This window comes from Hemiscyllium ocellatum, chromosome 35 (genome assembly GCF_020745735.1).
Source record: "Hemiscyllium ocellatum isolate sHemOce1 chromosome 35, sHemOce1.pat.X.cur, whole genome shotgun sequence".
NCBI lineage: Eukaryota > Metazoa > Chordata > Chondrichthyes > Orectolobiformes > Hemiscylliidae > Hemiscyllium > Hemiscyllium ocellatum.
This window is the reverse complement of record NC_083435.1, coordinates 47,259,935-47,287,470: the sequence shown is the minus strand read 5'-3', so window position 1 is coordinate 47,287,470 and position 27,536 is coordinate 47,259,935. Positions and strand designations below refer to the sequence as shown.

Sequence of the window (27,536 nt, the reverse complement as noted above, 5' to 3'; positions counted from 1 at the left end):
GTGGTTCTGGCCGATCGCAAAACATCAAACATGATGCGCCCATTTAAGAAAGAAGTTCAACAAAAAGTGGGTAAGTATAGGCCTGTTCGCTTAACTTTTGTATTGGGGAAAAAGCACAAATCTGTCAACAAGGAAGAAATCTCTGAAAGTTGCCACCCAGGTAAATAGTGCTGTGAGGAAGGCATATGGTGTACTGGGCTTTATTGGCAGAGGAATTGAGTTCCGGAGTCCTGAGGTCATGTTGCAGTTGTATAAGACTCTGGTGCGGCCTCATCTGGAGTATTGTGTGCAGTTTTGGTCGCCATACTATAGGAAGGATGTGGAAGCTTTAGAACGAGTGCAGAGGAGGTTTACCAGGATGTTGCCTGGAATGGTAGGAAAATCTTATGAGGAAAGGCTGAGGCACTTGGGGCTGTTCTCATTGGAGAAGAGAAGGTTTAGGGGAGATCTGATAGAAGTGTATAAGATGATTAGGGGTTTAGATAGGGTAGATACTAAGAACCTTTTACCGCTAATGGAGTCAGGTGTTACTAGGGGACATAGCTTTAAATTAAGGGGTGGTAGGTATAGGACAGATGTTAGGGGTAGATTCTTCACACAGCGGGTTGTGAGTTCATGGAATGCCCTGCCCGTATCAGTGGTGAACTCTCCTTCTTTATGGTCATTTAAGCGGGCACTGGATAGGCATTTGGAAGTTATTGGGCTAGTATAGGTTAGGTAGGATTCGGTCGGCGCAACATCGAGGGCCGAAGGGCCTGTACTGCGCTGTATCCTTCTATGTTCTATGTTCTAAATACCGAATCATCTCTATAGACATATTCCAATGGGGCAAATGCAACACGGATTCATGAAAGGCAGGTCATGTTCAAATAATTTACTGGAATTCTTTGAGAACATTACTAACATGGTGAACACTGGGAAACCAGTAGATTGTGTGCACCTGGATTTTCAGAAGGCATTTTTCAAAGTGCTGCACAGAGGCTACTGCATGAGATAAGGAACGTGGAATTATGGGTAATGTATTAGCATGAATGGGGTTAACTGGCTGAAAATAAATGGTTGTTTTTATGGTTGACAATCTAGTGGTGCCCCTCAGGGATCAGTGTTGGAACTGCAACTGTTTGGAAGTTACATAGATGATTTGGAATTGGGGACCAAATGTTGTGCATCAAATTTGGCAGAACATTAGGATGAGTGGTAGAGCAAGGAGTGCAAAGAACACTGAAGGTCTGCAAAGGGTGTAAATTGCTTAAATGAGTAGGCAAATGTCTGGCAGATGGAGTAAAATGTTGGTAAATGCTTGGCCATCCAGTTTGGTAGGAATAAACGCAAAGTGGACTGTTATTTCAACAGCAAAAAATTGCAGCATGTTGCTGCGCAAAGGGACCTGGGAGTACTTCTGCATGAATGAAACATTTGGCTTGTAGGTGCAGCAGGTAAATCAGAAGGCAAAAATATTTTTTATATTATTCATAGAATCCCTCCAGTGTGGAAACAGGCCAACTTGCCCAACACGGAAGAAACAAGGTGAGGCAGTATTGGATAAATGGCAGGACACTGGGTAGCTGAGAACAAGAGAGGGATCTGAGGCTAATTATTCTCAGATCCCTGAAGTTGGGAGAGCAGATGAATATGAGAAGAAGACACAAGGGATATTGGCTTTCATCAGTTGTGGCAAAGAGTGTAAGAGCAAGGAGGCAATGTTGCACTGGTCAGGTCACAACTGGAGTCCTGTGTATAGTTCTCGTCAGCTCATCGAACGAAGGAGGTCATGGTACTGAAGGGGGTAACGACAAGGTTCACCAGGATGTTGTTGGGATGGAAAATTTGAGCTCCAAGGAGGGAGTAGTTAGATTTGGATTATTTTCTTTGGAGCAGAGCAGAGCAAACTGATGGAGGATATCATTGAGTTATGAGAGGTAAAGATGGTGAGAATACAGAGCAGCTGTTCCACTTGGTTGAGGAATCAAGCATAAAAGGTTTGGAGATAGGGTATTCTGAGGGGATGTGGTCAAAACATTTTTCTTCACTCAGCCGTTGGTGAGAATTTGGAATGCACTGTGTGGGATGATGGTGGAGGCTGACAATCTTAAAAATAATTGGATGGCATCTTCAAATTTCATAACATTTAAGGATATTGGACAACTCAGGAAATTGGGATGACCACGTGTTTCGTGGTATTCATGTCTGTGCAGACTCGATAGGCCGAAGGGCTCTTTCTGCATTCTCTGAAACTATGATTGAAGTGTTTATATTTTCTTGGAACAACCAATGATAATTATCACAAACAGACATTAAATAAGTTTAATCTTCCAGTAGATTTCACCATCTTCAAGTGTGAGGTGTGGATGCATATACACAGAGCATTGTATCTGAATCCTGGATTTCGAAAGCAATGACTTCTCCACCATCTTGGTGTATTTGTTATCTCCATATTTTTGTGCATTAATTTCAGATTGTTGTCATCTGCTGTTTTCTTGCTCTTAGTTAAAAGTCAATATTCAATAATGTGCCTTTCATTTAACTTCTTGCCGTTACCTTCAATAAAATCCTTTCCATAATTCACTTTCAGAGATCACAGAGGGAGCAGGGAAACACTGAAGCTTGCAGTTATTCCTTGCGACCTTTCTTTTATCTGTCAACACAAACTGATTTAGCTGATTGTAAGCCTCAGGGAAGATGTGAAATAGTTTTAACATCCAATGTATGGCGTTTCATAAGTAGAAACAACGACTCTCAGAGCTGGAAGAGGCCATTTGGCCCGTCCAGCCTCATCCACCATTCAACATGTTCATGGCTTTCTCACAGGTATTGAAAGAAGACTTTGCCGTCAATGTGAATCAATTTTACTGTAACTGGGATGGTTCATCCAGTCTAAAAGTGTTGTACATCAAACACTTAAGTAAATCAAACACTTATGTAAATCAAACGATCAGGATGAATGATCTATGCAGTTGTTATGAGGGTTTTCAATCAGCTCCACGAAACAGAAATGGTGAATCTGAATGTTATTTACATCAAGCCTGGATTACTACAAGTGTGACTGCTCATCTAGTTTAGCACTAGTGCTTAGGATAAATTATTTTGCAATTCTTGTTTTGAAAAATCGTCAAAAAGCTGTGAAATGTTTATGTTTTGCAGAGCCACAAAGGAATATATCGAATTGCGGGACTAATGAAAGTTTATGAGATCATCACGTTCAGTGAAATGTAGCTAATACCGATGCTCACATTACCTAATGCACTGACCTCATGGGGAGGGTCCGCTCTGCCATTAATAAGAGCGTTACTTCGCAAGTCAAAAAATCTAGATAATTCAGGTACAACACCTGGGGAACACACTTTAGGTTTGAACGAGATATGGAATATCCTATCATTTATCAAATAGATCTCATTTACTATCCGGTTCTTGCAGCAGTTGGCATTCCTGGTAAGACAGTAAAACAATGCATCAAATCTTGACTATCACTATAAGCTCTCATGTTATATTCTCTTTCTCAGCTCAGTCATAACAGTGATATGAAAATGTATGTTTTATAGTTTCAATTAATTTTGAATTGAAGTAATGCTTTCTTTCAAAATATAAATAGCATCCCCATTGCGGTTATACGGGAGGACACTTCTGAGTTCAGATTTTACTGGCAAAGTCAGGTTTAGCATACTTTAGTGAATGAAAGTTATTGAGTTGTATCTTGTTAATTATTGAACAGCTTGATATAATTTCCTGCCTGAACCCACGATCACATCAGAACGTTGGTTTGGATGCAGATTGTCGTTAACAGCATGTTTACCTGAATGCAAGATCTTGGTCATTACTGTAAAGATGTTTTATGAAGCACCCTTCTTTCTCTGGCTGAGCTTTCCCAGATCATATCCATTATCATACAGTACAAAGCACAATTTTAATATTTATAACACTTGTAAATACTGCAAATATGTTTTTTTTAAATTGATCATTTATGGAAGACATAAGATATCCTTCCAATGCCAAATGCCTTCAGATTTATGCTTCTTTCCATAGTAAAGTAATGGATTTCATCATTCGGTAACAGTGGACATCAGATAATAAGCTGCTTACACCAACTATACCGCATTCCAGCCTCCCAAACGATAGAAAAGGCACAAAATATCACCAATCTGTGGCAGCAAGGTATGCCAACTGGCATTCCATGTTTCACACATTGTAATTATGTGCTCAAGAAAGCAATTCCTTTTTCTTGGATCAAAACACAAACAGGAGTCTATGTCGACAGATTTTGAGGAACCTGTTCCACATGAACAGAGCACTGCTTTTCATACAGCGAAGTTGTGGATTTGGAGGAGCCAGTGTTGGACTGGGGTGGGCAACGTTAAAAATCACACAACAGCAGGTTTTAGTTATATAACACTATGTTATAGTCCAACGGGTTTAGTTGGAAGCACTTTTTGAATTATAACCTGGTATTGTGTGATTTTAACTAAGTGAAAGAGGAATAAAAGCAGTGTGATTTGACAGATCAAATATTAGTTCATATAAACTATATTTGTACTTTAGCTCATCTGTACCGACATTTCCCACAGTAGTCACAGAGAACATTTTTCTTCTTGATAATCATTCACTTTAAAAGGAAAGAGCTACTTCAGAAGCATATAATCAACATTGCAATGGTTTCTGACTCAAACTTTGCTTTGGTTTTAAAAATATGTTTCCTGGTAAAAATCGAGTGATTTTTTTTCCACAGTTAACTTGATGGCTATTCTTATCTTATCCCGAGGGAGATGCGGTTTGTCTAAGTGCATCACTCAATATCTCTTAGCCATGGCAGTGGCAGATCTAGCTGTGGTTATCATCCATGTGATATTGCACCGCGTTAATATCATGTACTTGACCATTAGTTTCCTTTTTCTGACCCCGGTGTGCATTGTGAATTTTGTTGGGTATAAAATAGCAGTAGACTGTTCTGTCTGGTTCACTGTAGCATTTACTTCCGATCGTTTTGTAGCAATTTGCTTTCAGAAAATTCAATCAAAATACTGTACAAAGAAAGCATCCACAGTGGTTATCATCACAATACTTGTGCTGAGCTGTCTGAGGACCATCCCCTTTTACTATATGTTTGAACCAGTATTTACAATCAATAATGTAGCATGGCATTGTGTGGAGACAAAGGCTTATCTCACTTCTCACTTGTGGAGGATATTTGAATGGTTCGACAGCATCATAACTCCTCTCCTTCCAATTCTATTAATTTTATCATTCAATGCTCTAACCATAAGGCACATTATATTGGCTAATAACGTCCGCAAAATGCTCCACAGGAACAATGAGTTCCAGAATGATGCAGAGCTGAAAAACCGGAGAAAATCCATGATTTTACTTTTCGCTATATCAGCCAATTTCATTGCGTTATGGATGTTGTATGTTGTGCACTCTGTAAAGTGGCCAGTGTTAAATTTCTTTTATACAGATAAATACTTCAGCAATCAGATATATGTTGTACAACAGGCTGGATTCATGTTACAATTTCTCAGTTCCTGCACTAATACTTGTATCTATGTATTAACGCAGAGAAAATTCAGAGAGGAGATGAAAAATGGGATAAAATATCTATTTACCTTGAATGGGAAATTATATCTACATTGCTAAATAAAATGCAGTAAAGCAAGCCTTGTAGTCAATTTTATTTTTGCTTACTTTATTTTCACCTTCTTGACAACATCCAATGCAGTTGAGGGACAAAACAGCATAATCTTCAACGCTCGTAAGGCACAACCAAGAATGTCAATGAAGTACAAAAAAATAAATCAAAGAACACTGGTTGCTGGAGATCTGGACCAAGCAAAAACAGGAACAAATAAACACTTTTTAAACAGAATCATTTAATTTCAAATCGTAGAGTGTGTGTACATATGTGTGTATTTGAGAGCTATGAATTATCTATTTTACTGTTTGCCAATGCTTGCTTACTATGTTTTGTGACAATCGATGCATCAGTTCATTTAATCTCGCTTCATCCCTATTTCATTGCAAGTCCCTTTGTACAAGTAAACCACTGACATTTTCATTCGAACGTTCTCAATATCAAGCGATATATTGAAATCTATCATGTTATGATCGCGATTCCTTGAGCATCTTTTACCCAGATTTGTTTAATCTGCCTCATTAGTCATGACCACATCTATGATACCTGGGCCCCTTGTTGATTCCATGAACATGCTCTCGAAACTATACTTAATGTACTCTATGAGATCGTTTTCTAAATGTTTTGTGCATTAACACACAAAACCTGCCAGTTTGCTCTTTGCCATTTTCAATCAACATATTTTTTCTTTGCACAATGGCCCTATTTGCCTCTCATCCTTGATTGACCTGTCTGCCATTTTCACTGCTTTCTTTTCTTTTATAAATGTCCTTGATTGTTTTCCTGTGTCATGCTGCTAACTTTTTCACTCCCGTGATAGTCTAACATGTACCCAACCCTACCACGCAAGGAAGTTGCCTGGAATGCAAAGTCTCAGTTGAGACGCAATAAGCTGGGATTGTTTTCTTTGGATGAGAGAATGCCGAGTGGAGAGCTGTTTGAACATAAAATGCAGAGTAGATCTTGAAATTCACTTCCACTCAACAAGCTTTTCCAAGAAGGACAGGAGTTGAAGTTGAGGAGGGACTGTTTTCAAAGAAATTAGAGATTTTCTTTTCAACCATTTTCTTGAAATGGAGCGTGGTGATGAGAGGCTGGTGGCGACAAGAACTTTTGCTATATTTAGGAAGCATCTTGATGATATTTAAAATGATAAGGTGTATTTAACTATGCAAAAATAAGGACTGCAGATGCTGAAGATTAGAGTCGAGAGTGTAGTGCTGGAAAAGCACAGCAGATCAGGCGACATCTGAGGAGCAGGAAAATTGAAGTTTCAGACAAAAGCCCGTCATTCTGATGTATTTGACTATGGGCCACGCGCAGGTAATAGGGATGAGTGTAGTTTGATGTTTATTCATCTGCATAGACATGATAGCTGAACAGCATGTTTCTATGCTGTAGCATTCCATGATTGGCAAATATTTGCCTTGGGGCATCAGTTCCGGTTGTATCTGGGTGTAACCCAACAAGTTTATACTTGCCTCACCTCCCCCAGAAATGATGCCAATATCCCAGATTCTGAAACCCTCCCCTTTGCATCACTTTCCAGTCATGTATTCAATTGATACATCCTGCTACTTCTACTCTGCCTCACACTTGGTACTGTTATTAATGATGATACCACTGCCTTTAAATCCCTGTCCCAACATTCTTCCCTACATTCAGTTTCACGACCTCAGCCCTTTTTCTGTTGGCTGTATCATTGGTACTGACATATACACCATCATTGGCTGTGCCCTCTCCTTCCTGTTGCTGCTCTGAGACATCCTTCACACAAACACCAGAGAAACAATGCACTCATTTGTGGCTACAGCAGCACTTACCTATTCCCTTTACAATTAAACCCCCTGTAATTATTGCATTGTCACAATTTCTCCTCCTCACCCATGCAGCAGACCTTGCTGTGTTGTAACCAATTTGGCAATGACTGCTTTTCCCCAAGAGCCCTCAAATATCGAAAGTGATTAAGCTGTTTTGCAGGGGAATGTCAGAGATGTTTCCTGATCTGCCGCCCTAGTTTTCTGACTCTGCCTGCGGAACCTGAGCTTGCAGTGCGACACATGCTATCTGCAATGTTCTCAGCTTTGCAGAGACCCTACCGAGTCCCCAGTGGCTGCTATGGAGGCACTTGCTGCAGACATTCTGATCCCAGCTACTGGAAATGTGCCTGGCCACCCAAAGGGAGCACAAGCAGCATCCACAATATTGAGTGCTCCTGTGATAATCCTCTTGGATTCAACTTTAAAAGGCTCTTAAAATCAAATAATGTTGAACAATTTCCGGGGCTTTTCCCTTACAAAACTGTAAAATAAAGACATTAAAAAAAACTAAGTATAAATGGCAATACCAATATCTGCCCTCTGTACTCACACAACCAACAGATTACACTTGCCCTATGTCATTTTCCAACCCAAAGTGGCGCCACAAGATTGAGTGAAGGGAACACTGAGCGGCTCCTTATAAACCTTTCTCATTGCTCTTCGCAGCTGCTCCTTGTCATATTCCAACCCTTTTCTTTCCCTCTCTGAATGAAGTCTCACATTGACTATCTCTGATGGTTCTGAATTCCTATGTTACTGGACTCCTTTCATGAAACAATAGCATTTTTAACCCTCGTTCCCTTCCAGATTTTTATTAAAATGCCTCTGGACGAGCTGAGATTTGAACACGGGCTTTCAGTTCAAACAATCAGCACAGTTACTAAGGGAAAGACAACAGAGTCAAAGCCCATACACTTCCCATGCCCACTGTGTTGGGTTGACACGGTTGTGACTTGTTCCTTTCAGCATATGTTGTCACTCGCGAGTAGTTGTCTTTCCAGGAGCCTCCTTAACTCTCCGGACTCTCAGTTTCAGTCATTTCCCCATTCCTGGTTCTCAGCTTCCACCATATCTTACCCAGCCTCACCCTGCTCAACCCATCAATTACAGAAAAGGCAATCTCTAAGCTCACTTCCACCATTTTCCCTTCCTCACTCCCAAACTATATCATTGTATATCCATCTTTTTCACAAGAAGTGTATTCCTCAAAAGAAGATTGAGAGGGAGAGGAATCACATTGGCTCAGTATAGCCCCACTGTTCCAGGTTCAATTCCAGCTTCGGGCAACTGTCGGTGTGGAGTTTGTACTTTCTCCTTGTGTCTGCGTGGGTTTCCTTTGGGTGCTCCGGTTTCCTCCCACAGTCCAAAGATGTGCAGGTCAGGTGAATTGGCCATGCTAAGTTGCCCATAGTGTTAGGTGCGTTAGTCAGAGGGAAATGGGACTGGGTGAGTTACTCTTCAGCAGGGCCTGTTTTCACACTGTTGGGAATCTAATCTAATATCGGCCTATACACAAAGCCCACAAGGTATCACCTGCACTGAAGAGCAGATGCTGTTGGCCTGGTATCGAGGAGTGCTTAAGCCCCAAACATATCAGAACAAAGAGCAGGAGTAGGCCATCTGGCCCTTTGAGCTTTCTCCAATATTCAACATGATCGTGGCTCAGCCCCACTTTACCGCATCCTCTCACTATAATTCTGAATTACTTCACTGTTCAAAAAATATCTGTTAGCAGAGTGTGTAGGGAAGTTTTGGTCAAGAGCTTTTGGTGAGCAGCTGCTCAGCAAAATGTTCAGGTAAGCTCAGGTAAAGTCCTTCCAGCTATCCACTTTAGTCTTAGAGCAGTTGAGGTGGCTGTAGGGGAATTGCATGGTCCTCCTGCAGGATGTAGGAGCTCAGGGAGACTTCCATCGTACCTGTGACTATACCTGGGGGATAGAACATAGAACATAGAACATAGAACATAGAACATTACAGCACAGAACAGGCCCTTTGGCCCACGATGTTGTGCCGAACATCTATCCTAGATTAAGCACCCATCCATGTACCTATCCAATTGCCACTTAAAGGTCGCCAATGATTCTGACTCTACCACTCCCACGGGCAGCGCATTCCATGCCCCCACCATTCTCTGAGTAAAGAACCCACCCCTAACATCTCCCCTATACCTTCCACCCTTCACCTTAAATTTATGTCCCCTTGTAATGCTCTGTTGTACCCGGGGAAAAAGTTTCTGACTGTCTACTCTATCTATTCCTCTGATCATCTTATAAACCTCTATCAAGTCACCTCTCATCCTTCGCCGTTCCAACGAAAAAAGGCCGAGAACTCTGAACCTATCCTCGTACGACCTATTCTCCATTCCAGGCAACATCCTGGTAAATCTTCTCTGCACCCTCTCCAAAGCTTCCACATCTTTCCTTAAGTGAGGCGACCAGAACTGCACACAGTACTCCAAATGTGGCCTAACCAAAGTCGTACAGCTGCAACATCACTTCACGACTCTTGAATTCAATCCCTCTGCTAATGAACGCTAATACACCATAGGCCTTCTTACAAGCTTTTTCCACCTGAGTGGCAACTTTCAAAGATCTATGTACATAGACCCCAAGATCCCTCTGTTCCTCCATCTGATTAAGAACCCTACCGTTAACCCTGTATTCCGCATTCTTATTTGTTCTTCCAAAATGGACAACCTCACACTTGGCAGGGTTGAACTCCATCTGCCACTCCTCAGCCCAGCTCTGCATCATATCTAAGTCCCTTTGCAGCCGACAACAGCCCTCCTCACTGTCCACAACTCCACCAATCTTCGTATCTTCTGCAAATTTACTGACCCACCCTTCGACTCCCTCATCCAAGTCATTAATAAAAATTACAAACAGCAGAGGACCCAGAACTGATCCCTGCAGAACTCCACTTGTAACTGGGCTCCAGGCTGAATATTTACCATCTACCACCACTCTCTGACTTCGACCGGTTAGCCAGTTTTCTATCCAATTGGACAAATTTCCCTCTATCCCATGCTTCCTGACTTTCCGCATAAGCCTACCATGGGGAACCTTATCAAATGTCTTACTAAAATCCATGTACACTACATCCACTGCTCTACCCTCATCCACATGCTTGGTCACCTCCGCAAAGAATTCAATAAGACTTGTAAGGCAAGACCTACCCCTCACAAATCCGTGCTGGCTGTCCCTAATCAAACAGTGTCTTTCCAGATACTCATAAATCCTATCCCTCAGTACCCTTTCCATTACTTTGCCTACCACAGAAGTAAGACTAACTGGCCTGTAATTCCCAGGGTTATCCCTATTCCCTTTTTTGAACAGGGGAACAACATTCGCTACTCTCCAGTCCCCTGGTACCACCCCCGTTGACAGTGAAGACGAAAAGATCATTGCCAACGGTACTGCAATTTCCTCTCTTGCTTCCCACATAATCCTAGGATATATCCCGTCAGGCCCGGGGGACTTGTCTATCCTCAAGTTGTTCAAAATGTCCAACACATCTTCCTTCCTAACAAGTATCTCTTCTAGTGTACCAGTCCATTTCACACTCTCCTCTTCAACAGTACAGTCCCTCTCGTTCGTAAATACTGAAGAAAAGTACTTGTTCAAGACCTCTCCTATCTCTTCCGACTCAATACACAATCTCCCACTACTGTCCTTGATCGGACCTACCCTCGTTCTCGTCATTCTCATGTTTCTCACATACGCATAAAATGCCATGGGGTTATCCTTGATTCTATCCGCCAAGGATTTTTCATGCCCTCTCTTAGCTCTCCTGATCCCTTTCTTCAGGTCCCTTCTGGCTATCCTGTATCCCTCCACTGCTCTGTCTGAACCCTGTTTCCTCAACCTTATGTAAGCCTCCTTCTTCCTCTTTACTAGACATTCAACCTCCCTCGTCAACCAAGGCGCCCTCATGCGACCATTTCTTTCCTGCCTGATAGGTACATACATATCAAGGACACTTCGTATCTGCTCCTTGTAAAAATGTTCCACATTTCCACCACATCCTTCCCTGACAGCCTATGCTCCCAACTTATGCTCCACAAATCCTGTCTTACAGCATCGTAATTTCCCTTCCCCCAATTGTAAAATCTACCCTGTTGTGCGCACCTATCTCTCTCCATAACCAAGGTGAAAGTCACAGAATTGTGGTCACCATCACCAAAATGTTCACCCACTAACAAGCCCATCACTTGTCCTGGTTCATTACCGAGTACCAAATCCAATATGGCCTCCCCTCTGGTTGGACAATCTACATACTGAGTTAGAAAAGCTTCCTGGACACACTGCACAAACACCGCCCCATCCAATCTACTTGATCTAAAGAGCTTCCAATCAATATTTGGGAAGTTGAAGTCGCCCATGACTACGACCCTATGGCTTCTGCACCTTTCCAAAATCTGTTTCCCAATCTGTTTCTCCACATCTCTGCTGCTATTGGGGGGCCTATGGTAAACACCCAACAAGGTGACTGCACCTTTCCTATTTCTGACTTCAGCCCACACTACCGCCAAAGGCAGATCCCCCTCAAACTTCCTTTCTGCAGCCGTTATAGCCAATTGCGCCCAAGTTCAGCTCCTGGGAGGCTGTGCTAGGGAGCTGGAGCTGGAAACACTTGGGATCATCTGAGATGCCGAGTGCATGACTTTTACTGAGGTGATCACACTTAAGGTCCAGGTAAAGAGTGACTGGGGGGAAAGGCACACAGGAAATAAGCAGAAAGCGCAGGAATTCCCTGTGGTCATTCCCCTCAAAGAAGTATATTGTTTTGGATACTGTTGGGGAGAATGACCATTCAGGGGAAAGTTGCAGTAGCCAGGTTGGTGGCACGATGGCTAGATAGGGCACAGCAGGAAAGGGTAAAGGTCAACAGGACCTGAGTGATAGGTCACTCGATATTTAGGGGGAGGGACAGGAGATTCTGTGGCCGCAAACAGGAACCTAAGATGGTGTGTTGTCTCCCAGATGCCAGGGTCCAGGATGTCTTAGTGTGGCTGCAGGGTGTTCCCAAGTGAGAGGGTGAGCAGTCAGAAGTCATTGTACATTTTGGCACAAATGACATAGATCAAAATAGGTTGAGCTCCTGCTGAGTGATTATAGAGAGCTAAGAAAAATATTAAAAACCAGAACTTCGACAAAGGTGCTCTCTGGATTACTTCCTGGCATAAGGTTCACCAAGGAGGAAGAAACCGACAACAAACTCGCATTCCTGGACGTCACAGTCGAAAGAAAGGACAATGGAGAACTACAAACCTGCATATACAGAAAACTGACAAACACTGACCAAATACTTAATTACACCAGCAACCATCCCAACACATGCAAACAAAGCTGTATCAGAACGCTATTCCAACGAGCCACCTAATACTGCTGCACAGACGAACTTCAGAAAATAGAGGAGAACCACCTATACAACACATTCAAGAAGAACGGATACTCAAAAAATACAGTCCGCAGATTTCTCAAGAACGAACCATGACAAGCAGACCAAACACAGCCAGAAACCCTAACCACCTTACCATACATCAAAGAAGTTTCAGAAATGACAGCCAGACTACTAAGACCCCTCGGAATCCTAGTGGCACACAAACCCACAAACACTCTCAAACAAAAACTAACACATTTAAAAGACCCAGTATAACCCATGGACAAAACCAACGTGTCTTCAAAATTCCATGCAAGGACTGCCGGAAACACTACCTAGGACAAACAGGAAGGAAATTAGCCATCAGGATACATGAACACCAGCTAGCCACAAAAAGACACGACCCCCTCTCCCTCATAGCCCTACACATGGAGAAAAAAAAACACCAGTTCGACTGGGACAACTCATCTATCCTCGGACAAGCTAAGCTAGGACATGCCAGAGAATTCCTAGAGGCCTGGCACTCCAACCACAACGCCATAAACAAACACATAGATCTAGATGCCATCTATCAACTATTCAGAAAACAAACAGGAAATGACATCACCACAAATCCCAGGAACCCCATCCAGGACAAACATATCAATAGAAAGCAGGAGACAACAGCTTCGCTTCACTTGGAGGTCATCACTGATTATGTTTCCTAGCCAGGTAATGAAACGTCTGGATATCAAACCTACAGCTCAGCAAGAAAACCTCCACCTTAAACCTCAACCTGAGCTATAAACCTTCCAATTACTACGTGTACCACGTGCTGGTGAGGGTAAGAGCAAGAGGATACAGCAGATGAATGAACTGCTAAAGAATTGACACAAGGGGCAGGGATTCTGATTTTTAGATCATTGGGATCTTTTCTGGGGCAGAGTTGACCTGTTCAAGAGAGGCAGGTTGCATCTGACCTGGAATGGGAACAATAGCCTTGTGGGCAGATTAGTTAGTGCTTCACGGGAGGGTATAAATGGATTGGCAGTGAGGGTGAGATCCACTTCAGCAGGGAGGAAAGTGTGAGGCTGGAAGAAGATACAGCAATCAGAAATAGTAAGTTGAAGTAAGGTGAGACCAGAACATGACAGGGAGTGAGAAATGCCTGTTGGATTAAATTGCATTTATATAAATGCAAAAGGGCTGACAGGTAAGGGCAATGAACTCAGAACATGGGTAGGTACGTGGGATTGGGATATTATAGCCATACAGAAACATGGCTTAGGGAGTGACAGGACTGGCAGCTTAATGTGCCAGGGTACAGGTGGACAGAGGTGGAGAAAAGAAAGAGGGGAAGTTGTATTTTTGGTGAAGGGGAGAATTACAGAAGTATCCAGAGTTGAAACAACTGAAGGATCATCCAGTGAGGCTTTGTGGGTAGAGCTAAGAATTTGGAAGATGGTGGTGATGACTGGTGTTGTACTATTGGCCTCCAAGTAATCAATTAGAATTCAAGGATCAATATGCAGGGAGACTGGGGACACTTGCAGGCGCAATAGCGGTGTCATAGTAGAGGACTTCAAATTTCCTAACATAGATTAGGACTGCATAGCTTTAAGGGCTTACATGGGATGGAATTTGTTAAGTGTGTTCAGAAAAGTTTCCCCAAGCAGTATACTGTATAGAGGTCCTACTCAGAAGGGGGAAATCTCGATCCACTCTTGGGAAATATGGCAGGAGAGGTGACTGAGAGGACAGTGGAGATGCAATTGGGACCAATGACCATACTTTGAATAAATTTTGAAACAGTTATTGAGAGGGTCAAAACTGGTCCACAGGTTCAAGTTTTACATTGGGTCAAAGTGAATTTTCATTGAATTATAAAAGAGGTTGCAGCAATCTATTTTTTTGCAGGCAAAATGACCCCCAGCAAGTGGTAAGACTTTAAAAGTTTGACAGCTAGAGTTCAAAGTCTAAGTGTTCTGTGAGGGTGAAGGGCAAGGTTAGCAGGAGTACAGAACTCTGGATGACAAAAGATACTGTGGATTTTTACACAAAAACAAAGTAGGCATAGCTCAGGTACAGGCAGCTGATATCAAGGGAATTCGTGGAGGTATACAGGGGATGCAGGAGATTACTGAAGAAGGAAATCAGGAGGGCCAGAAGTGGGCATGAGATTGCAGTGGCTTAGATGATGAGAGTGAATCCAATGTGATTCTTAATATACACTGAAGGAAAAAGAATACCCAGAGAGAAATGGGACACTTCAAGGCACAAAGTGGACATGCATGTGTGCAACAGCGGGAGATGGGCAAGGTCCTCAACAAATATTTCTCCACTGTGTTTGCTGTGCACAAAGATCTGAATATTTGGAAACTTGGGTGAGTTAGTAGCAATATCTTGGAGACAGTCCACATCACAGTAGAGGAGATGTTGGATGTACTGGAACGTAAGAAAGTGGATAAATCCCCTGTTCCACAACAGATATATCTAAGAACACTACAAGGGGCTAGAGTAGAAATTGTGGAGGACCTGGCTGCTATTTTTTGCATCATTCCTAGCTATGGGTGAGGTTCTAGAAGACTGGAAGATAGTGAATGTTATTCCCTAACATCTGTGATAGGTAGGTTACTTGAGAAGATTCTGGGGGATAAGATATGCATGCATTTGGAAGCCCAAGATGATAAGGAGTAATCAGCATGGCTTTGTGCGAGGGCGATCATGCCTCACAAACTGGTTAGAATTTTCTTCATCAAGTGACCAGGAAGGTTTACGAGAGCAGGGTGGTAGACATAGTCTATATGGATTTCTGTAAGGCCCTTGATAAGGTTCCACATAGTAGATTGCTCTGGAAAATTAGATCGCATGGAATCCAGTCTGTCAAATTGGATACACAGTTGGCTTGATGGTAGGAAGCAGAGGGTAATAGTGGAAGGATGCTTGTTAGACTGGAAGATGGGAGTAGTGGTGTGCCTCAGAAATCTGTGTTAGTCCCATTACCTTTTGTTATCTGTATCAATGATTTGGATGAGAATATAATATCAGAAATTGCCGCAGGACCTTGATGAGCTGTGGCAATGGGTCAAGAAATGGCAAATGGAGTTTAGTATAGGTTGGTATGAAGTCATACAGTCATAGAGATGGATAGCACAGAAACAGACCCTTCAGTCCAACTCGTCCTTGCCAACCAGATATCCCAACCCAATCTAGTCCCATCTACCAGCACCCACCCATATCCTCCAAACCCTTCCTATTCATATATCCATACAGATGCCTTTTAAATGCTGCAATTGTACCAGCCTCCACCACTTCCTCTGGCAGATCATTCCATACACGTACCACTCCCTGTGAAAAAGTTGCCCCTTAGGTCGATTTCATATCTTTCCCCTTTCACCCTAAAGCTATGCCCTCTACTTCTGGACTTGCCCCACCCCAGCGAAAAGACTTTGTCTACTTATCCTATACATACCCCTCATGATTTTATCAACCTCTATGAGGAAACCCCTCAGCTTCTGATGCTCCAGGGAAAACAGCCCTAGCGAATTCAGCCTCTCCCTATCGCTCAAATCTTCCAACGCTGGCAGAATCCTTGTATATCTTTTTTGAACTCTTTAAATTGCACAACATCCTTTCAATAGGAAGAAGACCAAATTGCACATCAATTTAATGGTGAATAGCAGGCCCTTAGGGAGCATAGTGGAACAGAGGGACTTTGAAATTCAGGTTCACAGTTCACTGAAACTGTAGTTATAGGTAGACATTTTTTTGACACACTGGCCTTCATCAGTCAGGGCATTGGGTATAGAAGTTGTGAAGTTATATTGCAGTCACACAGGATGGTGGTGATGCCAGACTTGGAGTACTGTATTCAGTTTTGCTCTCCTGTTATAGGGAGGATGCTATTAAACTGGAAAATATGCAGAAGAAATTTATTAAGATATTGCTATGCCTCAAGTGTCTTAGTTATAGGTAGAGGTTGGATATCTAAGACTAAAATCTCGAGAGCGTAGGAGGCCGAGGGCACATCTTACAGAAAAGCATTTGATCATGAGAGGCATAGGTAGGGTGAATGCATTCAGGTTTTTATTTCCCCGGGGTTGGGAAATCCAAGAGAAGAGGGCATCAGTTTAAGGTTAGAGGGCAACGAATAAAAGTGAACCTGAGGGGAAAGATCTTTACATAGATTAGATTACTTACAGTGTGGAAACTGGTCCTTTTGCCCAATAAGTCCACACCGACCCTTTGAACTGCATCCCACCCTTCACCTCATACTATGGGCAGTTTAGCATGGCCAATTCACCTAACCTGCACTTTTATTTTTTGCACTGTGGGAAGAAACCGGCGCACCCAGAAGAAACCCACGCAGAGAATGTGCAAACTCCACACAGGAAGTTGCCTGAGATGGGAATTGAACCCGTGTCTCTGGCTCTGTGAGGCAGCAGTACTAACCGCTGGGCCACCGTGCCGCCAATGGCGGGGGGCAGGGGGGCTAAGCTTATGGAATGAGCTGCCAGTGGAAATTGTTGAAGAGGGTACATTAAGAACATTTATCGCATTTGGACAAACATGTGGCTAGGAAAGGGTTTGAAGGATATGGGCCACATGAAGGGAAATGGGGTTACATAGATTGGCATTCCGGTCAGCCTGACTTGAAATTCATCTGTGTCTGACAGATGAAATACAATGTTGGAGATGTGAGGTCATCTATTTTAGTAGCAACAGCAACAATGTTGAAAAATTGCAACATGTTGCTGTGCAAAGAGAATTGGATGTCGTTCTACATGAATTGTAAAATTTTATGCAGCAGGTCATTAAGAAGGTAAAAGGAATATTGTCCCTCACTGCTTGTGGGATGGAGTTTAAATAAAAACAGGAAGGTTATGCTGAGCTGTATTGGGTGCTGGTGAGGCCACACCTGTATTGTCTACTGTTTTTTCTCGCCTTATTTGAGAAGGGATGTACTGTCACTGGAGGGGGTGCAGAGGAGGTTCATTAGGTTTGTTCTTTGAGTTGAAAGGATTGGCTTATCAGGAGAGGTTGAGCAGGCTGGGAATTTACTCTTTGAAATTTAGAAGAATGGGATGTGCAATTGTTTCAGTTTTACTTGCGATATTCATCAATAGAAACAATGACTCTAGGAGCTAGGGCAGGCCATTTGGCCCGTCCAGCCTCATCCACCATTCAATATGTTCATGGTTTTCTCACAGCTATTGAAAGAGGACTTTGTCTTCTCCGTAAAGCAATTTTACTGTCAATGGGATGAGTTCATCCCGTTCAAAAGAATGACAATCGTAAATCAATCACTTAAATAAATCAACAATCAAGACGAATGCCCTGTTGCAGTTTTTTTTATGGAGGGGATGCTCAATCAGCTCCATGCAACAGAAATGGTGAATCTGAATGTTTTCTAAGTCAAGACATGGATTATTGTAAATGTGACTGCTCATCCAATTTAGCACAAGTGCTGAGGACAAATTATGAACTGTTTATGTTTTGCAGAGCTGCAAAGGAATATTATGTGCAGCATGCAAATTAGTGAAGTGCTGAAGATTTATGAAGTTACCATGTTTTGTGAACTGCAACTAATACCTACGTTCACACCACCTAATACACTGACACCATGGGGAGGGTCCGCTCTGTCATTAATAAGAGTGTTACTTCGCAAGTCAGAAAATCTGGACAATTCAGGTACAACACTTGGGGAACACACTTTCGGTTTGAATGAGAAATGGCATAATCTATATCTTACCAGATTGATCGCATGTATTATCTGATTCTTGCTGGAGTCAACATTCCTGTTAAGACAGTGAAACAAAATGTGAAATGTAGAATGTTGCTGTAAGTTCTCATGTTATATCCATTTTCTCTGCTCAGTATCAACAGTGATGTGGAAATTTATGTTTTGTATTTTATTGAATTCTTCCTGCAGGTTGCACCACAAAATTAAAATAACATCCTCATTTTTTTTTAACAGGAGGAAATCTCTCATTTGATTTCCTTCTGACCTCTGTGTAAAATTAGGTTTAGAATACGTTTATGAATGACAGTAATTGTGCTGCATTTTGTTCATGTATCTAACTGCTTGATATCGTTTTAGCCTAAATCCACTGTCACAACAGAATAACCTGTCCATTGATTTCGATGTGGATTGTCCTTAACAACACATTTGACTGAGTGTGAAATCTTGGTCTTTATTGTGGGAATATTTTATCAAAGTGGATTCTTTCCCTGGCTGAAGGGTCACAGACCATACTTAAACTTTAGATTAGATTACTTACAGTGTGGAAACAGGCCCTTCAGCCCAACAAGTCCACACCGACCTGCCGAAGCGCAACCCACCCATACCCCTACATGTACCCCTTACCTAACACTACTGGCAATTTAGCATGGTCAATTCACCTGACCCGCACATCTTTGGACTGTGGGAGGAAACCGGAGCACCCGGAGGAAACCCACGCAGACACGGGGAGAATGTGCAAACTCCACACAGTCAGTCGTCTGAGTCGGGAATTGAACCCGGGTCTCTGTTGCTGTGAGGCAGCAGCGCTAACTACTGTGCCACCGTGCCGCCCACTAAACGGCATTAAACATGTACTGTAAAATGCACACTTCTAATATTTATAACACGTGAAAATACTGCAAATAAATTGTTTCAAATTGATGATTTATGGGACCTCAGATATACTTCCTCTTGCCAAGTGCCTTCGGATTTATGCTTCCTTTCATGATAAAGAAGTGGGTTCCAGCATTAAGTGACAGTGGACATCAGATAATGACACACTAACAACGATTACACCGCACTCCTGCCTCACACACACTGTCGCAGGAGGTCGAAGATAAAACTAATCTGAGGCAGCAAGACATGCCAAACGGAATTTTAAAAATAGTTTTTACATCAGAAAAAGAAACAAAAGACAGTGTATACAGATTTGAAGGAACCAAATCCACATGAAGAGAAAACTGCTTTTCAACAAATAAATTATAAAGGAATGCAAACAACATTTTTATGACATCAATTACGAGTTCATATAAACTGCATTTGTGCTTCAGCACAAATGTCTCACAGTAATCACAAGTTTCCTTTGTTTCTTATAAATATTGACTTTAAAATGCAAATTATAACCAGTTCAGGAGCAGGCAATCAACATTGTAATGGCTTCTGAATCAAACTGTGCTTTTGTTTTTGAAAAATATGTTACTTTTTAAAATCAAATAATTATTTGTTTCTTGGCTATTCTCCTCCTATCCCAAGAGAGATGTGGTTTGTCTAAATGCAGCACTCAATATCTCTTAGCCATGGCAGATCTGGCTATGGTTATCATCCATGTGATATTGCACCGCATTAATATCATGTACCTGACCATTAGTTTCCTTTTTCTGACCCCGGTGTGCATTGTGAATTTTGTTGGGTATAAAATAGCAGTAGACTGTTCTGTCTGGTTTACTGTAGCATTAACTTCTGATCGTTTTGTAGCAATTTGCTTTCAGAAAATTCAATCAAAATACTGTATGAAGAAAACATCCATAGTGGTTGTCATCACAAAACTTGTGCTGAACTGTCTAAGGACCATCCCCTTTTACTATGTTTGAACCAGTATTTACAACTGACAATGTAGCATGGCATTGTGTGGTGACAAGGGCTTATCTTTCTTGTCACTTGTGGAGGATATTTGAATGGTTCGACAGTATCATAACTCCTCTCCTTCCAATTCTATTAATTTTATCATTCAATGCTCTAACCATAAGACACATTATATTGGCTAATGACGTCCGCAAAATGCTCCACAGAAACAATGAGTTCCAGAATGATGCAGAGCAGAAAATCCATGATTTTACATTTTGCTATTTCAGCCAATTTCGTTGTGTTATGAATTTTGAATATTCCGCACTCTGTAAAGTGGCCAGTATTAAATTAATAACATATTTTTCAAAAACCAAAGCATGGTTTTATATAAAAAATAAATCAGCAATCAGATATATGTTGTACAACAAGTTGGAAACAGAGAACATAGAACATAACAGCGCAGTACATGCCCTTCGGATCTCGATGTTGCACTGACCTGTAGAAGCTATCTGAAGCCCATCTATTCTACACTGTTCCATTTTCCTCCATATGTTAATGCAATCACCATTTACATACACTTAAAGTTGGTGAGTCTGTGACAGTTGCAGGCAGGGCATTCCATGCCCCTATTACTCTCCGAGTAAAGAAACTCCCTCTGACATCTGACCTCTCTCTCTCACCCCACAATTTAGAGCTATGTCTCCACATGCTAGCCATCACCATCCAAGGAAAAAGGGTCTCACTGATGGCTCTATTTAACTCTCTAATTACCTTACATGACTCAATTAGGTCACATCTCAACCTCCTCTCTCACAAAAACAGTGTCAATTCCCTCATCCTTTCCTTATAAGACCGTTCGTCCAAACCAGGCAGCATCCTAATAATTATCTTCTGAACCTTTTCCATTGCTTCAATATCCTTCTTATTGTACACAGACCTGTACACAATACTCCACTTCCAGCCACACCAGAGTTTTGTTCAGTTGCAACATGACCTCATGGCTTCAAAACTCAATCCCTCCATCAATAAAATTAACACATCATATGCTTTCGTAACAACCTATCAAATTGGCTGGCAACTTTCAGGGATCTATGTACATGAACAGTGAGACTTCTCTGCTCATCTACACTGCCAAGAAACTTACTATTAGCCCACTACTCTGTATTCCTGTTGCTCCTTCCAAAGTGAATCACCTCACACTTTTCTGCATGAAAAACCATTTGCCACCTCTCAGCTCAGCTCTGCAGCTTATCTATGTCCCTCTGTAACCTGCAACATCCTTCAGCATTGTCCACAACTCAGCGTCATCTGCAAATTTACTAAACCATCCTTCAACAACTTCATCTAAAATATTTATAAAAATGACAAACAGCAGTGCCCCCCACCAAAAAAAATCTTTCTGGCACACCACTAGTAACTGAACTCCAGGATCAACATTTCCCATCAATCACCACCCTCTGACTTCTTTCAGCTCATGAATTTATGATCCAAGCAACTAAATCACTCTCAATCCCATCGTGACCACATAAGCAAATTGTGGTCACGATCAGCAAGTTGCTTGCTTACTTCCAAATGTAACACCTGGCCAGGTTCATTACCCAATACCAAATCCAATGTGGCTCGCCCCTTGTTGGCTTGACTACATAGTGTGTCAGAATACCCTCCTGCATACATTGGACAAAAACTGACCCATCTAAAGTACTTGAAATATAGTTTTTCCAGTCAATATTTGAAAGTTAAAAGTCCCCCATTACAACTACCCTGTGACTATCACACCTATCCAAAATCATCTTTGCTGTGTTTACCTCTTCTTTTTCGAACTATTCAGAGGCCTATAGACAATTCTCAACAGGGTGACCTCTCCTTTCCTGTTTTTAATCTCAGCCCAAGCTACCTCAGTAGAGGAGTACTCAAACATCCTTTCTGCCACCGTAATTCTGTCCTTGACTAACACCTCCCCATCTTTTAACATCATCTCTGTTCTTACTGAAACATCTAAATCCCGGAGCCTGCATCAACCATTCCTGTCCCTGCTCTATCATGTCTCTGAAATGGCTACAACATCGAAGTCCCAGGGACCAACCCATGTTGCAACTTCACCCAACTTATTCTGGTTTCACTTAGCATTGAAATAAACATATTACAAACCACCTTCCTGCTTGCCAGTGCACTCTTGCAATCATGAAACCTTATTTGTGACCTCACTACTCTCAACTTCCTGGACACTGGAACTACAATTTTGGTTCCCATCCCCTGCTGAATTAGTTTAAACCCTCCTGAAGAGCATTACCAAATTTCCCCCTCACGATATTGGTACCCCTCTGGTCCAGGTGTAGACCATTGTACCCCAGAATGAGCCCAGGTATCCAGGTATCTGAAAACCTCCCTCCTGTACCATGCCTGTGTTGAATCCTCTCTCTCCCTATTCCTCGCCTTATGCGCATGTGGCACAGGTAACAAACTAAAGATAACAGCTCTTTTGTTCTTGGTCTAAGCTTCTTCCTTAGCAGAATTTCTGCCTTCAGTCCCCATCCCTTTTCCTACCCATGTAGTTCATGTCTATGTGGACTGCAACTTGGGGCTGCTCCCCCTCCCCCTCAAGGATCCAAAAAACCAAGATCTGAGACATCACGTACCGTTGCACCTCGGAAGCAACACACCAACCTTAAGTCTCTCTTGTTCCCACAGAACTTCTTACCTGTCCCCAATGACTAATGCTAGTTAGAGTCATGATAGAATTTCTCACCAATGCTTGTATCTATGTACTAACGCAGAGAAAATTCAGAGAGAAAGTGAAGAGTGGTATGAAATATCTACTTACATTGAATGGGAAATTGTAACTAACTGAAATGTAACAAGAGCAGGCCTTGTAGTTTTTTACATGCATATTTCACTCTCACATTCTTGAAAACATCCAGCATTGATAAGGAACAAATAGCAGCATAATCTTCAAAGATATGTTATATCATGAAGTATGAAATACAAACCCGTATGGTTTAATAAAAATAAGTAAATGAAGACCAAATAAATACGTATATCAGAGATAACCAGGTGCTGAAGATCTGAGCAAGTCAAAAACAGAAACAAATAAAAATATATTTTGTGGAATAATTTAATTGCTAGATACAGTGTGTGTGTCCATGTGCACATATTTGGAAGATATAAAGTATCTCCTTTATTGTTTGCCACTGCTTGCTGACTGTCTTTTCTGTGAATCGATGCATAAGTCCATTTAAGTGAGCTCTACCCTTGTTTCTTGTAATTCCCTTCCTATAAGTAAAACACAATGCTTTCAAAACAATTTTCTCAATATCATGCTAAATATTTAAATCTGTCATGCTATGATCACTGTATCTGAGAAGATCTTTTATTCTGTTAAACGTGCCTCATTATCCATTGTAATATCCAATCACCTGGGCCCCTTGTCAGTTCCATGATCTTCCTCTACAAACTGTTCTGAATGCACTCTATCAAATCATATTCTGAACGCTTTGTCCACTAATGTACAAGGCTTGCCCTTTTGTCCTTTCAATCAACCCATTTTTTTCTTTGCAATGTGACCTTATTTGCCTCTCACCTTTGAGAAACCTGTCTGATTAGTTTTTTTTTATCTTCTATAACTCTTTGTTTGTCTTTCATTTGTCACACTGCATATTTTCTCATTCTCCTAACAGTCTAATTTATACCAACCCCAAGCACACCAGATATTGCCTGGAATGCAAAGTCTCAGTTATGAAGAGAGAATGGACAGGCAGGGATTGTGTTCCTTGGACGAGACAATGCTTGGGCATATTTGACTATGGACCACGTGTAGATATTAGGGATTAATGGTGTTCGGTATTTGTTGATCAGCATAGACATGATGACTGAACAGCATGTTTTCTAAATCATGTTTTATAGCTTATGCTGTTTCACTCTATGCCTGACAAATACTTGCCCTGGGACATTAGTTCCCGTTGTGCCCAGTGTAACCCCTCCAGTTCATATTCCCCTAGAACATTTGCCAACATTCCTGAATCTGAAACCCTCCCCTTTGCACCATCTTTCCTGCCATTATTCAATAAATCCACCCTGCTTCCTCAATTCTGCCAAGCACGTGGTACTGTTAGCAATGCTGGGGCCACTGCCTTTGAATTCTATATTACAATGTTCTTCCCTATATTCATTTTAGGAACTCATCTCTCCCTTTGTTACATCTGTCTTTGATACTGATGTGTATGACCACTGGTTGGTCCCTCTCCCCCTTAACAACACCTTTTAGATGCTCTGAGACTTGCTTCGCCTTGCACCATGGAGTCAAAGAACTTGTTTGTGGCCACAGAACATCGTATCTATTCCCCTTACAATTAACTCCTCTATAATTCTCTATGCATTCCCAGAATTTGTCCTCCTCATTTGAGCAGCATGGCTGACAACTGTGCCACCAAGATGGCTATGATTGATTTCTGCCATAAGTATCCAAAGTGGTATGTCTGTTTTGGAGGGGATTGGTCAGAGCGGGGTTCCTGCATATCCTGCCTAGTTCTCTAATTCTCCCTGGTGATCACCCATTCCCTTTCTGCCTGTGGAGTTGTAGTCTGCGATGCGACTACCTGAAACCATGTTGTCCACAATGTCCGCAGCTTTGCAGAGACCCCACAGTGTAACCAATGGCCGCTCTGGTTCCCAACATGGGCAGTTGGAGACACTTGCTGCACACATGCTGTTCCCAGGTGCTGCAAATGTGCCCCTCTACCCAGAGACAGCAGGGGCGAGCAAATCATATGTCACATCTCCTTTCACATTCCCTTTGGATTAAACCTAAAAGGGCTCTTAGAATCAAATAATACCAATTACTTGAGGGACCTTTTCATTAACCTTTTCATTGTCGAAACAGAATAGCCCTTACAAAACTATAAACAAGAAAGTAAAGACTTTATCACCACTAGGCAATAGTAATAGTACAAATACATGCCCTCTGTGCTTACACAATCAACAGATTACACTTGCCACATGTCATTTTCTACTCCTGATATCACCTCAGGCATCTTGCCTCTGGATTGAGTGTAGGGACCATTAGACTACTTCTTTGATTGTTTTCCCCATTGTTCTGTGCAGCAGCATCTCGTCATATTATGAAAGACTTCTTTTTCTTCTCTGAATGTAGCGGCACCCTGATTGATTCGATGTCGTTTGGAATTCTGATATTGCTGCACTCCTTTCATTTTCAGCCCTCTCTGCCTTCCAGATTTTTGCTAAGACAATATGATGATGACAAACTCTGGTGGTGCTAAGACTTGAACACAGACTGTCAGGTCCATCGTTAGGGACATTTCCATAGGGAAGGCAGAGGTGTCAACACCCCGACTCTCAGTTTCAGTGATTTCACCATGCCTGGTTCCCAGCCACCTCTCTGAAATTGCTGCCTTATCTGACCTCATTCCAGTCATCCCACCAGTTCCAGGAGATGCCATCTCGGACCCCACTTACCCTTTTCACTCCTGCTCTATCTCCTCTATTTCCCACTTATTCCACAAGTCGGTCACAACCACACGCTCAAAATCCATACTGCACAGGCTTTGGTCTCTCTATTCACCAGAACTCTTCTGCAGCAACCAATTTACACAAACTCACCCGCACCTCCACCTGCAACCCACAAGTCTCCCATAAAACCATTCCTATTGCCCACCCAGGCCATAAATCAAGATGTGGATCTGGTGGTAGATGGGGTCTAACTTGATGAGTTTGTTGATAGAGTTCCAATTGGAATGCCATGCTTCTAGGAATTCTCGTGCGTGTCTGTTTGGCTTGTCATGGGATGGTTGCGCTGTCCCAGTCAAAGTGGTGTCCTCCCTTATCTGTATGTAATGACACTAGTGAGACCATCTACCACACTCTGAGAAAAAGACCAGGAAATGACATCACCACAGGAAATGACATCACCAACCCAAAGAAACCAAAACATATAAATAGAAAGCAGGAATCAGCAGCAGTGCTTCGCCCAGAGGCCCACTGAGGATGTTACCTAGCAGAGTGACAAAACATCTGGAAATGAACCTTCTAACTCAGTGAGCAGACCTACAGCCAGAACCTCAACCTGAGCTACAAATCTTCCCAAAACTTGTTATAACTCAAGTTATTGCCTCTATATCCATTACATTTCCCTCAAGTGACACAGACCTGAAAGGTTCCATTGACACCGGACTGAACCATCGACTGCCAAATCTGTTTGAATCACACAATCCAGGCCTCCTCTGGTTTGCTAAAACTGTTCACTGTTACATACTGACGTGGAGCACAAATAAAACGCCTGCTGCTTGCCTCCACTCTAAACTTCTTAATCTCTCTCCTCATTTTACAGGTAATTAATCCTGTCATTAGCAGTTTTCTCAAAGTTTCTCCCTGATTGTTCCACTCATACTTCTCTAAACAGTTTTACTAATTCCTCTCCTCTGTCTGCTCCATCCTCATTCCAGCATTCCATACTTTTGAACATTTACATCGTTTCTTGCACATGTAAGTGAAAAGGTCTCAGGGATGTCATTGTCACTAAGATGTACAGCGTGCCATCACCTGCCTCTGAGACTTTGTTTCTATCCACTGGAACCTGGTCAAGTTTCCCTCTAAGTTTCTAATCCAAGAAGTGAGATAACAGAGTTTACATAACTTCATGCAGTTTTTGAGCTCAGAGTTCGACATGAATGTATGCATTCATGTAGATTAGAATCAATCTAAACATCAGGTCATAGACAGAGAACACAGGGGGCTAACACCTTCAACAAATTATCTAGCTATCACCATTGTTAACAGCTAACCCGAGAATGTAACATTTTTTTAAAAAAAAGCTTCTGTGATTTACACATGAAAGAAGTGAAACTCTCACTGTATTCTAACAGACGAAAGGCTTAACAGACAATCAATTTTTCAATGTCTAATTTCAGTTACATCACACTGTAAATTTTTGCTATAACTTCTGTGTTACAATCGAGCCCTCCACCATCACCTGATGCAGGAGCATCGCTCCGAAAGCTAGTGTGCTTCCAATTAAACCTGTTGGACTATAACCTGGTGTTGTGTGATTTTTAAATCTATTATAATGACAGCAACCGCGGCAAAGGCAGCAGCAACAATTCAAAGATGGATACATTTCTGAACTGTGATGTCATTAAAGATGATGATGAGGGTGTGA

General features: G+C 42.0%; 1 long non-coding RNA gene across 1 annotated transcript in view; it reads right to left on the bottom strand.

Annotated features, from left to right (window-relative positions):
* Positions 1 to 6,781: 6,781 nt before the first annotated feature.
* The window catches only part of LOC132832695 (uncharacterized), a 39,714-nt gene continuing 18,959 nt past the window's right edge, over positions 6,782 to 27,536 (bottom strand). Inside the window, exons 2-3 of the long non-coding RNA XR_009646965.1 lie at positions 18,554 to 18,599; positions 6,782 to 9,368 (exon numbers count right to left, since the gene is read on the bottom strand). This is a non-coding gene — a long non-coding RNA (uncharacterized LOC132832695). The remainder of the gene's footprint in view (positions 9,369 to 18,553; positions 18,600 to 27,536) is intronic.